Source organism: Ursus arctos, unplaced genomic scaffold (genome assembly GCF_023065955.2).
Source record: "Ursus arctos isolate Adak ecotype North America unplaced genomic scaffold, UrsArc2.0 scaffold_23, whole genome shotgun sequence".
NCBI lineage: Eukaryota > Metazoa > Chordata > Mammalia > Carnivora > Ursidae > Ursus > Ursus arctos.
In genome coordinates, this window is record NW_026622908.1 from 24,181,796 (window position 1) to 24,196,376 (window position 14,581).

A 14,581-nucleotide genomic window follows, 5' to 3' on the forward strand; every position below is an offset into this window, starting at 1 on the left:
AGTGAACAGATGGCAAGAGTCTGAATAATAATAGAAGATAATAAAGAACTAAATAGAAATTCTAGAATCGAAAACTGTACCTGAAAAAAGTTAAATGATGAAATTATTAGAACCAGAGTCAGGAAAAGAAAGGGATATTAAACTTGAGACAGATTCAATACAAGTTATTCAACCAGAAGAATACCGCAGAAAATGTTGGGAAAAAAGTGAATCAACCAAACATTGACTCAGTGACCTATAGTTAATCTTGAACAGTGTAACCTAGTGTAATTTAAGTCCCAGAAGGGGATGAGAAAGGAAATGATTAATGAAAGTATTTGAAAATCTAACTGATGACATTTCCCTAAATTCATAAGAAACATCAAGTTATATATGAAGACTTGTTGATTTCTAATCCCAAGAAGGATAAATGCAAAGAAAATCATGTCATAGTTTATCATACTTAGACTGCTGAAAACTGAAAATAGAAAATCTTAAAAGCAGACAGAGAAAAAGAAACATTAGATACAGAAAAGAACAATATTATGGAGGATTACTGACTTCCCTTTGGAAACAAAGGAGGTAGAAGTCAATGGACCAACATCTTTAAAGTGCTGAATATAAAACCACAGCCAAGTAAAATTCTACAAGCAATAAAATACTCCTTAAGAATAGAAAAAGATGTTTCAGGTAAATGACAGGTGAGAAAAATTGTCACTAGCACACCTGCTTTTCAGGAAATAAGGAAGTTTTTGAGACTGAAGAAAAATAACGAATGGAAATTTAGATCTTCCAGATAGAAAGAACACAAGATGGTAAATACGTGGGTTTAAATAAAATTCATTTTTTCTTTTAATTTTTATAAAGAAAACTGGTTATCTAAATTATATTGCAGGATTTATTTCATAAGCAGATGTAAAATATATTAAAACCATAGCACCAAGAATAGTAGGTTAATGGGATTTCACTATTGTTCTATCATTTTATTTGAAATTGCACAATACCGATACTAGGAAAACATCATCATCTCTAGAAAAACAACTAAAAATGTATAAAGAGATACAGCTAAAAAGTCTATAAAGAAGATTAAATGATAAAACTTACTAACTCCAAAGAGGTCAGGAAAGGAGAATGAGAAAAACAAAACCAGGTAGTACCATTACAGAAGCCATTGCAAGTAGTTAAATTAAACCAAACCATATAAATAGTGACATTAAATGTAAACAGACTAAACATTCTAAGTAAAAGGCAGAGATGGTCAGACTAGATTAAAAAAAAAGCAAGACCCAATTATCTTGTGGTCACAAGAATTAATATATACTTAATATACAAAGAAACAATTAGGTTAAATGTAAAAGGATGGAACTACATCCTAAGTGAACGCTAAATGTAAGAACCATGGTATGGTTGTATTAATATCAGACAAAGCTGACTTAAAAAGTGTAATGAAAGGTAAATAGGAACCTATCAGTCACAAAACAGTTAATTCAAGAAATATGTAGAGCTTAGGGATGCCTAGTGGCTCAGTCAATTAAGCATTTGCCTTTAGCTCAGATCATGATCCCAGGATCCTGGGATTGAGCCCAGTGTCAGGCTCCCTGCTTGGCGGGGAGCCTGCTTCTCCCTTTCCCCCCTGCTCATGCTCTCTCTCTCTCAAATAAATAAAGATCTTAAAAAGAAAAGAAATATGTAGAGCCTAAATGTCCATAAATCTAATAACAGAACTATAAGATACATTATATACTATAAGATACATCTGGACAGAACTAGATGGATAATAAGACCAAAGCAGATTTTAATACTCTTTTATTAGTAATGAATAGGGAACTTAGATAAAAAATATCAATAGTGATATATAGAAATAGAAGATTTAGTGATACTTAGTGACAGACAAATTGAACATGAAGTCACATAACTTGATTAAATTTATACAAAGTCAAGTTCAAAACACATGTTCTTTTCAAGTGGACATGCAAAACATCGGGATGGACCATATACTGGACTATAACATGCGTCAAAATACAGTCCAAAGTTATCTGGTCTGCCTGGGATAGTTCTGTGAATGTAACATTAGGCCACTATATAGATATATCAGGTCAGTCAGGCTGAGGAAAATTTGCCAAGTGTGCTAGGTCTTGATAAGAAACGTACAATCTTTAGGATAGAAAAGAAACTCTGAAGATTCAACAGCTTACCACATCAGTCAATTTTTCTAGGGCCCCAGTGTTATGGGGCATGCCAGGGTGTCTCCTCCAGAGTAAAAGGACACCTTTCACTGGCTTACAGAGTAGGGGCTAAAGTCACAAGGAAGCAAAATAAGTTAGCCAGCTGACATGAGCCGATTTTTTTCATTGGTCACCTCAGTGCTGCCACAATGGGTACATGAAAGGAGCAGTCATGATGGCAGGAATGGATGCTATACAAAGACCAGTAGCATAGGCTTCAAGGCAGAGTTAGCTATGGCCACTGCTAAGTATCTAACTGCCATTAACAGAGACCTGCACTTAGTTCCCAGTACGGTACATTCCCGTTAGGGATGGTCACTTGATTGCTTTGGAAAAGACAGTGATTCATCTTGATTAGAATCAGCACATATTCTGGGATCGGGTTTTTCTTTTCTTCTCCTGGAGTTTTCCCTAGCACCATTTTCTGAGGATTTATGTTTGGTTCACATATGAGATTACACATAAAATTGTGTTAGACTAATGGACCTGCTTTATAGCTACATTAGTTATCAATTGCGGCATAAAAATGCCCCCCAATTTAAGTACCTAGTGATAAATGAAAGCAGAGATCCAACATACTAAAACCCATAGAGTGCAACAAAAGTCATTCCAAGAGGAAAGTTCATGGCAATACAGGCTTACCTCAAACAAGAAAAATCTCAATTTAACTTCACACCTAAAAGAACTACAAGAAAAACAAAAAAGCTTAAAACACACTTATTACATAATTTCTTTGGGTCAAGAGTCCGGGAGTGGCTTAGTTGGATAGTTATGCCATCTACAGTTGCACTCAATATGTCAGCTGGGGCTGCAGTCACCTGAAGGATTGATTGTATTTGGAGATCCATTGCCAATTTATCTTACTCAGACCTGGCAAGTAAGGGCTTGTTCTTTGTAGGGGATCCCAGTTCTTTGTCACTTGGAGGCTGTATAAGGCTGCTTGAGCTTTTTAATTTTAAAAAGTTTTTTATATTTTATTTTATTTTAATTAATTAGTTAATTTATGGAAGACAATTTAATGTTTCATCTGGATCCAGAGTGCTTGGATTATTTAAGAACTTGACAAATGTTTCCCCTGGAGCAAATGGTCTAGTAGGGAGCAAGGTAGAGAACAATGTTATATGAAATAGCTCTGAAAGTCACACACTATCATTTCCCCAATGCCCTATTATTTATAGAAATTAGCCCCATTTGGTGTAACAGAAGACTACACAAAAGGATGTGTATGTGGAAATAAAAATCAATATGTACGCTTTTGGAAGTTGGCCTTCCTAAGAACCAATATGGTGAGGAAGTGGCCACATGACTGTGGGAGCCATTGGTCTGTCACTTACAATATTCCACAGAAGTATAGGTCTACAGTGGTAGAGTGATGGATGGAATGGTCTTTTGAAGGCACAGCTGAGGTTCCCACTTTGAGATCTTATGCTACAAGAATAGTGCTCCATCCAGCCATGATGCAGTGTACACCTTAGTTCAATGGCCTTATATGATATCTCCCAAATAAGTAGAAAACATGGGTTTGGTTATCAAAGTATACAAGTGGTAGTAGCCCCATTTCTCATCAGTCTCAGTGTTTGGTGAATTTGTACTTCACGTTTCCACAAATCTAGCTTTCATGAGTCTAGGGTGTCCCTTTTGAAAGGACTTTCCTTTCCTCTGAACTAGTTTGGTCAAAAATCAGTTCACTCCACCCTTTCTAGTCTCTTGAATCCATTCAATTGATGATCTGTGTGCCAATCCTTATATCAATACCACAATATCTTGATTACTGGCTTATGGAGTAAAACTTGAAGTCACATAGTATAAGTTCTTTATCTTTTTCTTCCACAAATTGGCCACTCCAGATCTTATGCATTTTCACACAAATTTTTAGAATCAACTTGTCAATTTCACCAGATATCAGTTTGGATTTTATTAAGATTAAACTGCATTTACAGATCAATTTGGAGAAAATGGACCTCTGTCTTAGGTTGGATTCTCTGTGATATGGGCTCTGACTGATATTTGCACCCACGTGGGTATTGGTGAGTTCTCTTGAGAATAACGATTCTTTAGGGATAGAGAAGCAGGTCTGGACAATGAAATAAATTCACCCATGACACATATTCAGCAGAGGCCTCAGTCAATTGCATGGGGAGCTTTGCAACAGGAACGGATACTCAGAATTGCCTGTGATAGGTACCACATCATACTAGGTCCACATTGTTGCCAAACAAACATTGAGGAAGTTGTCAGAATAATAAATACAAAGTAAAATAATATGAATTAGAGCTAATAAATACTGAGTTGATCTTTGTAACTACAATTTCTTTTTAAAAAACCTTTACTTCCGCATTGGTAAAAAATAAGTTAATTAACTATTAAGGACTAACCATCATTTAACCAGCTTTGCAATGTATATCCTTTTCAAACTTCTATTTCTTCTATTTCTTTTTTTTAGATATCACACCTCTTTTTAGCTATTTAAGAACTGATTACTGACACATAAGTTTGCAGGTGTTTATAAGAATTTGTATCTTCATTTTCAATATAAATTTTCTTACTCCACTTTATCAAGATTCCAGGAGAATAAAATATACCATTGCTTTTCCAAATAGGATAAAAATGTATTGAGTTCAAATGGTTTAGAAGGGATTTACCAGGGAGATGATCACATAGTGTGTTTTATGTTTTTCTATAAATTCTGTGGTCACAGCATATTAGGGCAAAGTGCTTACTCAGCATTAGTAAAAGTTGATGTTGTCACTTTGCCCATTTTTATAGAATCTGGTAGATAGGATGGTATTCCCTCAGAGAGCAATCTATCCCAAGGACTGCATCATTGCCAATTTATTTCCATTTACGGTGGTGGTGGTGTTGGTTGTACCCTGGGCCTGTGTATTTTCACTTATCACAATTGGAGGGGAGGCATTCTCTTTGCTCCTGTAATTGGAAAATATCCTGTCACTCATTCTTAAATGCTGAACTCAGATATTACATCCTTCATGAAGTTGTCACTTTATCTCTTTTCCGGCAGCCTTTCTGTCTTGTGAATTCCAAAATATTTGTTGACAAATTGCTTTATTCCCCAGAAACTGGTTGTAGGCATCATATACCAGCAATGTTGTTTTCTAATTATTATTTTCCCTGATGCCTAAGAAAAATACTACAGTGTGTCAATGAATTAATCTTATCCAAAGGAGCTAAATGGAGACAATACAGAAGAAGAAAAATATAAACTGGCTTCACAGGGTATAGTTTCTTCCCCCAAACAATATATAAAAAATGTTGGGTTGATATTTTTAAATTGAACCTCTTACAATAGTAAAATTGGTTAGAAATATGTGATAGAGGTGCTAGAGAGTCCTGATGGAAGATTGTAGAAAGAAAAATTAGTATTTTATGAAATAACAAATCCAGGATGTATTTTAATGCAGAATATAGCAAACAACATGTATTTATCACAATATGTTCAAATGTACTGTAGTCAAATGATGTAAGCCATTAGGTTAAAATATTTTCAGATATCTGAAAATGCCACATCAGCTTTTTTTTTTTTTTTTTTTACAGGCAAAGATCTTGTCTATAGCCATTTCATTAAATGCCTAGAGAACAGCTGAATCTTACCAGATTTGCCACACTTTCTCTAGAAGGCTGAATCTCTAGCAGTGCTTGTGTCTCACCTCACTGAATTGTAGAAACTATTTTATCCACTTGCCCCTTCATTCATCAGCATAAAAACAGCTTCTTGCTTTTGCTAACTATGCCTTGTGTGTCCTCTTAATCTTCCCTACACCTCTGTAATTATTTTGTTAATGTCTTTTCAATACTTGCCTTGTGTATCTTTCTGAGACCCGAAATCAGAAACCAATTTTACTGTACCTTCATAGATTATATACCCCATTGAAAGCTTTCTCCACCCTGAAGGGGATATATTTCCACATTCCATATTCTCATTCTAACTTCTCTTCCCCTGAAAATATCATCATGGGAGCTACTTTTCATCCAGTTTCATCTCTTATGGAAAGAGACCTTAGGGCTAGAATTTGAATCAGTGGGTCATTTGAAGTTGGAAGGCTGGTAGATTCACCACAAACTCCAGATTAGCAACATGTCACATATATTGAAACACACTGAAATAAAAGTCATATTTACATGAGAAAAGTTCTAGTGAATAGGCAAAAGCTCATGGAAGCCCCAGAATATGACAACTGAACCTTAGTAGTTTCTTAATCTTTGCAAAGATTGCAGTTCTGAACATAAACACCAGTCTCCCAGTTACTTACTGCTGTCCATGCTTATCTATGAAATATAAAGGTTTCACTAAATTTAGTATTTATTGACCATTAGATTTTGCATAACTTAAAGATGGGGTCTCCTTTCAAAAAGTTCATTTCTAAAGGAAGTTGGATCTTCTATTCCACCTCCGACTGAAGCACCTGTAAGTGTAGCAGGTGTAACAAGCAGCAAGAGTAACTTGGTTCCCACGCTAACTTTTCTGTGGTGACTCTTCTTTTCAAAAGTCACTGTGGATCTCTACTTAGTTGCTAAAGGGGGACATGGATTTTCCTTGTGCTCTTAGATTTGTTATTAGCCTTGCTCCTTCACTTTCATGAAACGATCTCCCCCATTTCCTATCCATTTGCTCATCTTGTTTCTATCCTTTTCACTGCTCTCCCCATACATGTCATTTTGTCTTGCTCCTTTCTACCCTTCCACCGCATAGTTTGGACTACTTCCAAACTCACATTTTCAACTACTACCTCACCTTGACTTATAACCTCATGGGAATGACTCTCAAATAAATATTTACCATGATTAAATCTTGAACTCTGATGTTGCATTTCTGTCTGTCTGCTAGGCATCTATTTTTGATGCCATCAGATAACTTCAGTGTTCACTCATAATGTAAAAGGATCACACTGAGGCATTTCACCACTGAAATACAAATTTCAATCCCTTTCTTAGTGTTTAAGTTTCACACATGTAGTACAAAGGTGGAAAAATGACAGTCCATATTTGTTATATTTCAAGTAGTTGAAAAAAAATTGAGGGGAGAATAATATATCATGACATGTGAAGTTTTTATGAAATTAAAATTGTTTCTACAAGTAGTGTTTTATTGGAATACAGCCATGTTTGTTTACTTTTTTATGGTTCCTTGTGTCCTATAATGACAGAGTTGAGCAGTGCGTCAGAGAGAACATGGGCTGCAAAGCTTAAAATATTTAATATTTGGCCCCTTCTAGAAAAAGGCTGCTGACCCCTGATTTAGTGGATGAAGCCTGAGTTTAAGAGTAGACTAATGAAGCTAAATAGAAATCTTTGATATGCTCTTTGTTAGGTGGAATTTCAGAGAAATTTGCTTAGTACTCATGAGCCTGTATTCTTCTCTGTGAAATAGATATGCCAACAGCCAAATTCTTCTCTAAGGTTTATTTCATCTCAATCTAGGACTATTGCTATAGGCTTTAAATTATTTTTCCAGTTTCTTTTTTCAAATCAGCCTGGTGAAACAATGACAGATAATCCTATATTATGGTGTCATCTCAGGAATATTTCATAACATCTCTGTTGTTTAAGGCTGTTTCAGATTTAAGTGAAAGAATCTCAGCTTGAATTCATTTAGCCAGATAAACATTATATTATATAATTGCATATAATTTTAGAGCTTCCTTTTTAAATTTTATATATACACACACATGTAGTATATAAATAAGCATATATGGTGTATAACGTATTATCCATATAAAATGTGTTACTCATATGGTGTTATAAAAATGACTCCTTTAAAGTGACGTTAGAAAAATTGCCTTACCATCTATATACTACTTACAAAAATAGACTTCAGTTTATTTAAAGAACTAAATGTGAAAGTTACAAATATATGATAATAAAAAAATGTAGGGGAACCTCTGCAATTCCCATTCTTAGAATTCATGAAACAATTTTATTCTAACTCTGTCCTTACACCTCATCAGGTCTTTATCAACACAGGAACCACTTTCTGTTCTAACAACAATGTTCAGTGCACAGTAATTATGCTACCCTTGAAGTTGTTTTAGATACCTTTTTACATTTTATTCCAAACCCTAAGTACCCATTTATCTAAGATGAAGACAATATTTTAATTAATCCTCCATTTTTTTTAAAGATTTTATTTATTTATTTGACAGAGATAGAGACAGCCAGCGAGAGAGGGAACACAAGCAGGGGGAGTGGGAGAGGAAGAAGCAGGCTCATAGCGGAGGAGCCTGATGTGGGGCTCGATCCCATAACGCCAGGATCACGCCCTGAGCCGAAGGCAGACACTTAACCGCTGTGCCACCCAGGTGCCCCTAATCCTCCATTTTTAAATTAGTACCTTATTAAGCCTCACATTATTTCTTGTTAGTTTTTCTATATTTTTCATCCTCCTGAATCTCTTTCTGTATGAATATACACGCACACACCCATCTCTCTATAATGTATAGAAAATATGCATTAGATGCATATATTAGACATACTATGAAATAACTTACAGCAGCAAGAAACAACCAATAACAAATTAGATAATTGGTGACATAGATCTTAAAACAATGTTTGAGTTAAGTAAGATACCTCTCTTTCTAACTCAAAAAAAATATCGTTTTGTAATCTCTTCATGTTGCCGTTTATCTAATTGATTACTTCTTTCTGTAAGGTATTCTGTAGCATATGTCTAAAAAATTTACTTACCCATATCCTTATGATAGACATTTAGGTTGCCATCAAATCCTTTTCATTGCAGAGTGCTACAGTGACTACATTTGACTTTTTGACTTACCAATTTTTGTAAGAGTATGTATGCATGTATGTATTTTTGTATCTATCCTAAAATTCATATGTCATCTCAAGGGATTCCGAACAGTCAAAACAATCTTGACAATAGGAACAAAGTTGGAAGTCTCACACTTCATGATTTCAAATTTACTACAAAGCTATGATAATCAAAACATTGTGGTACTGGCCCAAAACCATATAGATAAATGGAATAGAAGAGGAAGCCCAGAAATAAACCATCATATATAAGGCCATGACCATTCAATGTGGAAAGGATGGTGTTTTTAACAAATGGTCCTGGGAACATTGGATATCCATATACAAAAGATGGTAGTTGAATCCTTACACCATATGTAAAAATTAACTCAAAATGCATCTAATATTTACACAATTAGGTTTTTCAAATTAATATAGTTTATTAAACTATTTTTTTAAATTAAACTATTTTATATTCTACATGTATAGAATGTTCACAGTGTTTACTATACATCACTTGGTATGCATGGATTGATAACTCACTGTCTTCGTCCTCAAAGAGTTTATAGTGCAATAGGGAAGATAGGGGGAAAACCAAACCAATAATAATATCTGTATGTATGTATATTTATCATATGGGTCACAACCAAAAGGCAGTTTTAACAACATTCTAAAAAAGCATATAGATTATATAATTAATGGTTCTGCCATGATATGTTTGAATTCAAAATAAATATGGAGCTAACACAATTCATGGCAACTACTTAAATTGTGTATTTTTAGGCCGATGTTAAGTCCCCTAACTATCATTTTACCAATATAACTTTTGACAAAGTCTATGGAATTCATGCATTCAGAGGATGCAGAATTAATCTTTGGAAAATTCGAATAATATAATGAGTCTATAGGAAAAATATTTAGCTTTTAAATTGTCTTAAGTTAGATGTTTATCTACTTATAGCTTCCTTAAGCTTTTTTTTTTTTTTTTAAGTTAATGTCCTTTCCTTTTTCCATTTAACTTCTTCACTGCAAGAAATGACTACTCTGCCCCCTCCCTCTCCTCACACAAAAAAGGCTATTTCCACCTGTACACATTTTTAATTGAATCTCTTATTGACTTAACCTGCACTTATGTGATTTCTCTTTTGTGTTTTATTCAGTAATTATCAAAGGAATGATTTAAAGATGCAGGTTTTACTGAAATGTGTAAGGATGAGTGTTTTATGTAAAGGGCAGCAATCTTTATATTCCAGGCTCCTTTTATTGTACTGTAATTCAGGATCTGTTATTTAAATGAAGTTGAAAGACAACCTATTCACCAGCTGGTAATTATAGACTGTGAATTTGGAATTCTTGTGGCTTGATCTCATTGTATACTGTTTGAATAGAATATATCGAATGAAATCTGGGAAAATGCAAAAGAAATAAAATTGCGTACACAATTAAAATCCAAAGATGGTGTTTGCATCTTTTGCTTTCTCAGAACCTATCGTGTTTCTGATATGTTACAAATGTATTGAAGAATTTGTTCTAAGTATTCAGTAGTTTACAAATGATGTAATGAATCAGAATAAAAGCAATGTTCTCCTCCAAGATACTAACTTCATAAAAGGAAATTTCAACTCTTATAGAACTCTTAATAATAAAGTATTGTTTCAACTATATAGCTTTGGATTATGTACATTTTCTTGGTGAATGTAACCACTGCTTTTCTGTGCATTATGAAGCCAGGAATGGGGGTGGGTAATGGTATTAAAATCCCTTTATGTTTTACAAAATGTTATTATATACATTTATCAACCATCTTATGTGGGTGTCTGGGCAGGTATTATTAGTTCTTTGACTCCCAGTTAAAATTTCTTGCATTCACTAGATTACCAATCTTTTGTTTCTGAAAAATATAACCAACTGTGGTAGAATCATTGGAATTATCAAATGGCCTGTAAATATAGGCCCTAATTTGTGATTAAAAATACTTCAAAGGGAAAACAGAAAAAATATGCTACCTAGCTTCCAAATGTATTTATCATAAAAATGATACATACAGTGATCAGGTTAACATTTTTATTTTTATTTTTTTTTTATTTTTTTTAAAGATTTTATTTATTTATTTGACAGAGACAGAGACAGCCAGCGAGAGGGGGAACACAAGCAGGGGGAGTGGGAGAGGAAGAAGCAGGCTCACGGCAGAGGAGCCTGATGTGGGGCTCGATCCCATAACGCCGGGATCACGCCCTGAGCCGAAGGCAGACGCTTAACCGCTGTGCCACCCAGGTGCCCCCAGGTTAACATTTTTATTATTAACCTGGTTTCGGATTATGCAAGGTCTGTCTGGGAGGGAAAACAACTGTTGTCATTTTCCAAGTTGGGGTATGGGAAGATAAGTTGCCACATAAATGTTCCCATAAAGAAATTAACTGGATAGATCATGAAAGAAAATAGGAGAAGAGACACAAGGTTAGTGGGTTCTTTAAAGTTAATGGGTAAGACCTGGAGTAAATTCTTCTTCAGAGTTCAAACTAAACCATTCCAAGAGAGTGAGGCAAGACCACCACGTTCTCAGAGCATTTAAAAAGGTCAGAGGCAAGACGATGGAAATGATGATGGGAAGGGGTGTGAGACAGTGTACTTGTGTTTGGGGACATTTATAGAGCAGGACCTTTAGAGTCACATCGACCTAGGTTTAAATCCTAGACCCACCACTTTTCAGTGATGTGAATGTCACAGCAGGTCAATTTCAACCAAAGCCAAATCAAAGCAAACATAAAATTCTAAAGTGATAAGCCAGAGCAGTGTGAAGTTTTCAAGGGAAGTATTTACAGACAAGTTCAGGGTTCTAGAAAGTCCCCAAGGACATAAACACGTTGAGAGAGAGGACAGAGAGAGGATACATGAGGGCTCTTTCTTTGGAGAGAGTTACTTGTGTTCTGTGAGTCTCTGCCACCCCAAAGCATAGGTATGAGCGTACCTGTCCCCAACCTCAATTCTACTGAAACCGGCTTCTGTGGGACTCCTTGGAGTGCTTGGTATGTGTTTCCTATAATTGGAGGGGAGTAACACAATGGACTCTTATTGAGGAATATAAAGGCAAGAGTCTGTAGCAATCAGCTTGAGACAGGAGAAAGAGACGGAGAGATACTTCGCGTGATGAGTGAGGCCAGTGACAAGGAGGTGGAAGTACCAGTGTCAGATGTGTGTGATGTGGAGAAAGAGCCAGTCTGAATTCATTTAAAACACTGACCCAGCAGAACACAAGCAGGGATGATGGGACCCGAAGAGAAAAATCCTGAGTGGATAAGCTGCCAAAGGCCAGGGTTTGAAGGAGAAATGGCAATCCAAAGAAAATCGTCATTCGCATGCAGCGGTGTATCATCAGCTGTTCGGGGCAAGGTGGGGATGTGTTGATTCTGAGTAACATGTGAAGGTGATCGCGGAGGAAAGCATTCTGCTCTGAGCACCTGCCAGGGGAAGGCATTATCAAGCATCGCAAAAGCAATGTCTTGTTTAACAAGAACTTTATTCTGCTTTTACCTGTCTTCCCCAACATACCCCCACTGTGTACCCCACTCAGGAAACAAACACATTTGTTTCCTGCAATTTTTTAAGTCATATGTGTATGTAACAGGGGGCTGCCTTTTACTCTTTGCTGGCACCAGAAGAGTGCAGACCAGCACTGGGAGTGGAGGCACCGCCGCCCTCCCGGAGGAGAGGCAGCCCGCGCCCTGAGTGGGCGTGTCCACACCAGAAGCGTGCGCCCGGGCACAACTCCGCCCCTGGAAGCCGGGGCGCGCAGCCGCAGTCGTTCTTGTACCCTTGGTGCTGCGCGCGTCGCAGCGTTCGGCGGTGGCTCAGCCTGGACTTGAGGTAAGCCGCGGAGCGCTCACTGCCACAGTCTTCGACTTAAAAAGAAAAATTCTCCAAAGGATTCTGCGGCAATAGTTGGGCCCCTCAGAGTCACACACTTACTGATCTTGAGCAATACAGGGAACAATGTTAGTTTTAGCCCATGCGCCTTCCAGAAAGCCCCACCTTGACTCTCCAGATCAACAAGCACACACCGGTTGGTGATGTCTCCTCGCTGCAGTGTGAGGCACCACGTGTGTGAGCAGCTATCTGCCCACCGTCCCTCCTGGTGCTCCACAGCTTCGGCCCCCACTGCGTGCACGTGCAGCTCCTGGCCACCATGTGCCAGACGCGGCTCCCCTCCATCAGCGTGCACAAGGGGAACCAGAACACCATCCAGCATTGCCTTCCATCAGCTACAACTCCACTCCTGGAGCGTCGTCACCACCACCATAGCGTCAAAGTCGTTCCTGTGGGTGCAAGTCGTGGGATGATGAACGGTCTCCCGGAGAAATTCTCCAATACGAGCCACCTAATCAGTGATCTGCGGGCAACGGGTGCAGGACTCTCAGAGAATGAGGCGGAGCGCGAAGGTGAGCCCCTGACTGAGCTGCCCCAGGCTGTTGCCATAGTGGCTGAGCACAGTGAGCCTCACTGAGAGCCTCATCAAGATCCAGGAGGGTGGCAGTTTCTGCGCAAGAGGTTGGAGGAGCACCAGGCCACCCTCTTGCCCAGAGGCAAGACCAGCAGGCCCAGAATGTCCAATGCAAGCACGAACGGTGAGAGGCCCTCAGAAGGAAGAGCCTGGTTGACATGAAGGGCATGGGTAGAGGCTGACGGGACAGTGATGCCTAGGATCCTGGGGGCCTGCCCAGGAAGCAGAGGGGACTGTCTAGCAGTAGCAGGAGGAGGAGGAGGGGAAGTGGGAGGAAGGGGTGGGGTGTGCAACTGGATATTTCTGGCAGTTGGTGGTGAGGAGCCTGATGAGAACTTGGTCCTAAAGATGGCCAAGAGGAGAGAGCCCGTGGGGCCCCAAGGCTAGAAGCATCTGGTAAAGTGGAGGCCTCCAAAGACCATTAGTAAGAGCATTTTTACACTTTTATGAGTTTTTTGTTTTGTTTTGTTTTGCTTAAATGGGTGTCTTTCTATCTCCATTAGGTGACAGTGCACTTGCTAGTGGAAGGTGAAATGACAGATATGTAGGCAAAGTTAGGGGAGCACAGAGGTCAGGCATGGGTCCTAATGGCTCTCTGTTCACCCAGTGAATTCTCCTGGATGGGACCAATTAAAAAGGTAACTTTCCAGGTGCGTCTAACCATGGGACCTAGAATTATCATTAGGAGTATTTAAGTTATCAGCTCACTAAATGGCTCCAAAAGTCAGCTGTATCTTAGGATTTAAATACTGTAGCCCAAACTAGGATTTCTACCAACCAGGGGCTTGTTTTTTGCTCCCATAGAGATTTATGAAATTGAGTTTTAGGTTCATGCTTAGTGTTCTATAGAAGGATTTTACTGTAGTTACAAAGTAAATATGAAATAGAATAGAAGATTCAGGTAGCACAGTATTAAACTGTATAATGAAGTAATTTATAAGGAAGGAGATAAATAGCTGTAGGAAGATTGGGTCTGTAAAGCATTTCCAGTAAGCTATGATTAATTGTTTGTAGGGATAAATTCCTGTTCTCTTAAGAGAGTGGTAGTAGTATAGAGGTCTTAAAATATATTCGCTCTCCCTAAGGGAGATAAATTATACTACGTTTAATATCGAAACAG

General features: G+C 37.7%; 1 pseudogene; it reads left to right on the forward strand.

Annotated features, from left to right (window-relative positions):
* The window catches only part of LOC113264922 (suppressor of SWI4 1 homolog), a 131,008-nt pseudogene extending 117,365 nt beyond the window's left edge, over positions 1–13,643 (forward strand).
* Positions 13,644–14,581: the final 938 nt, after the last annotated feature.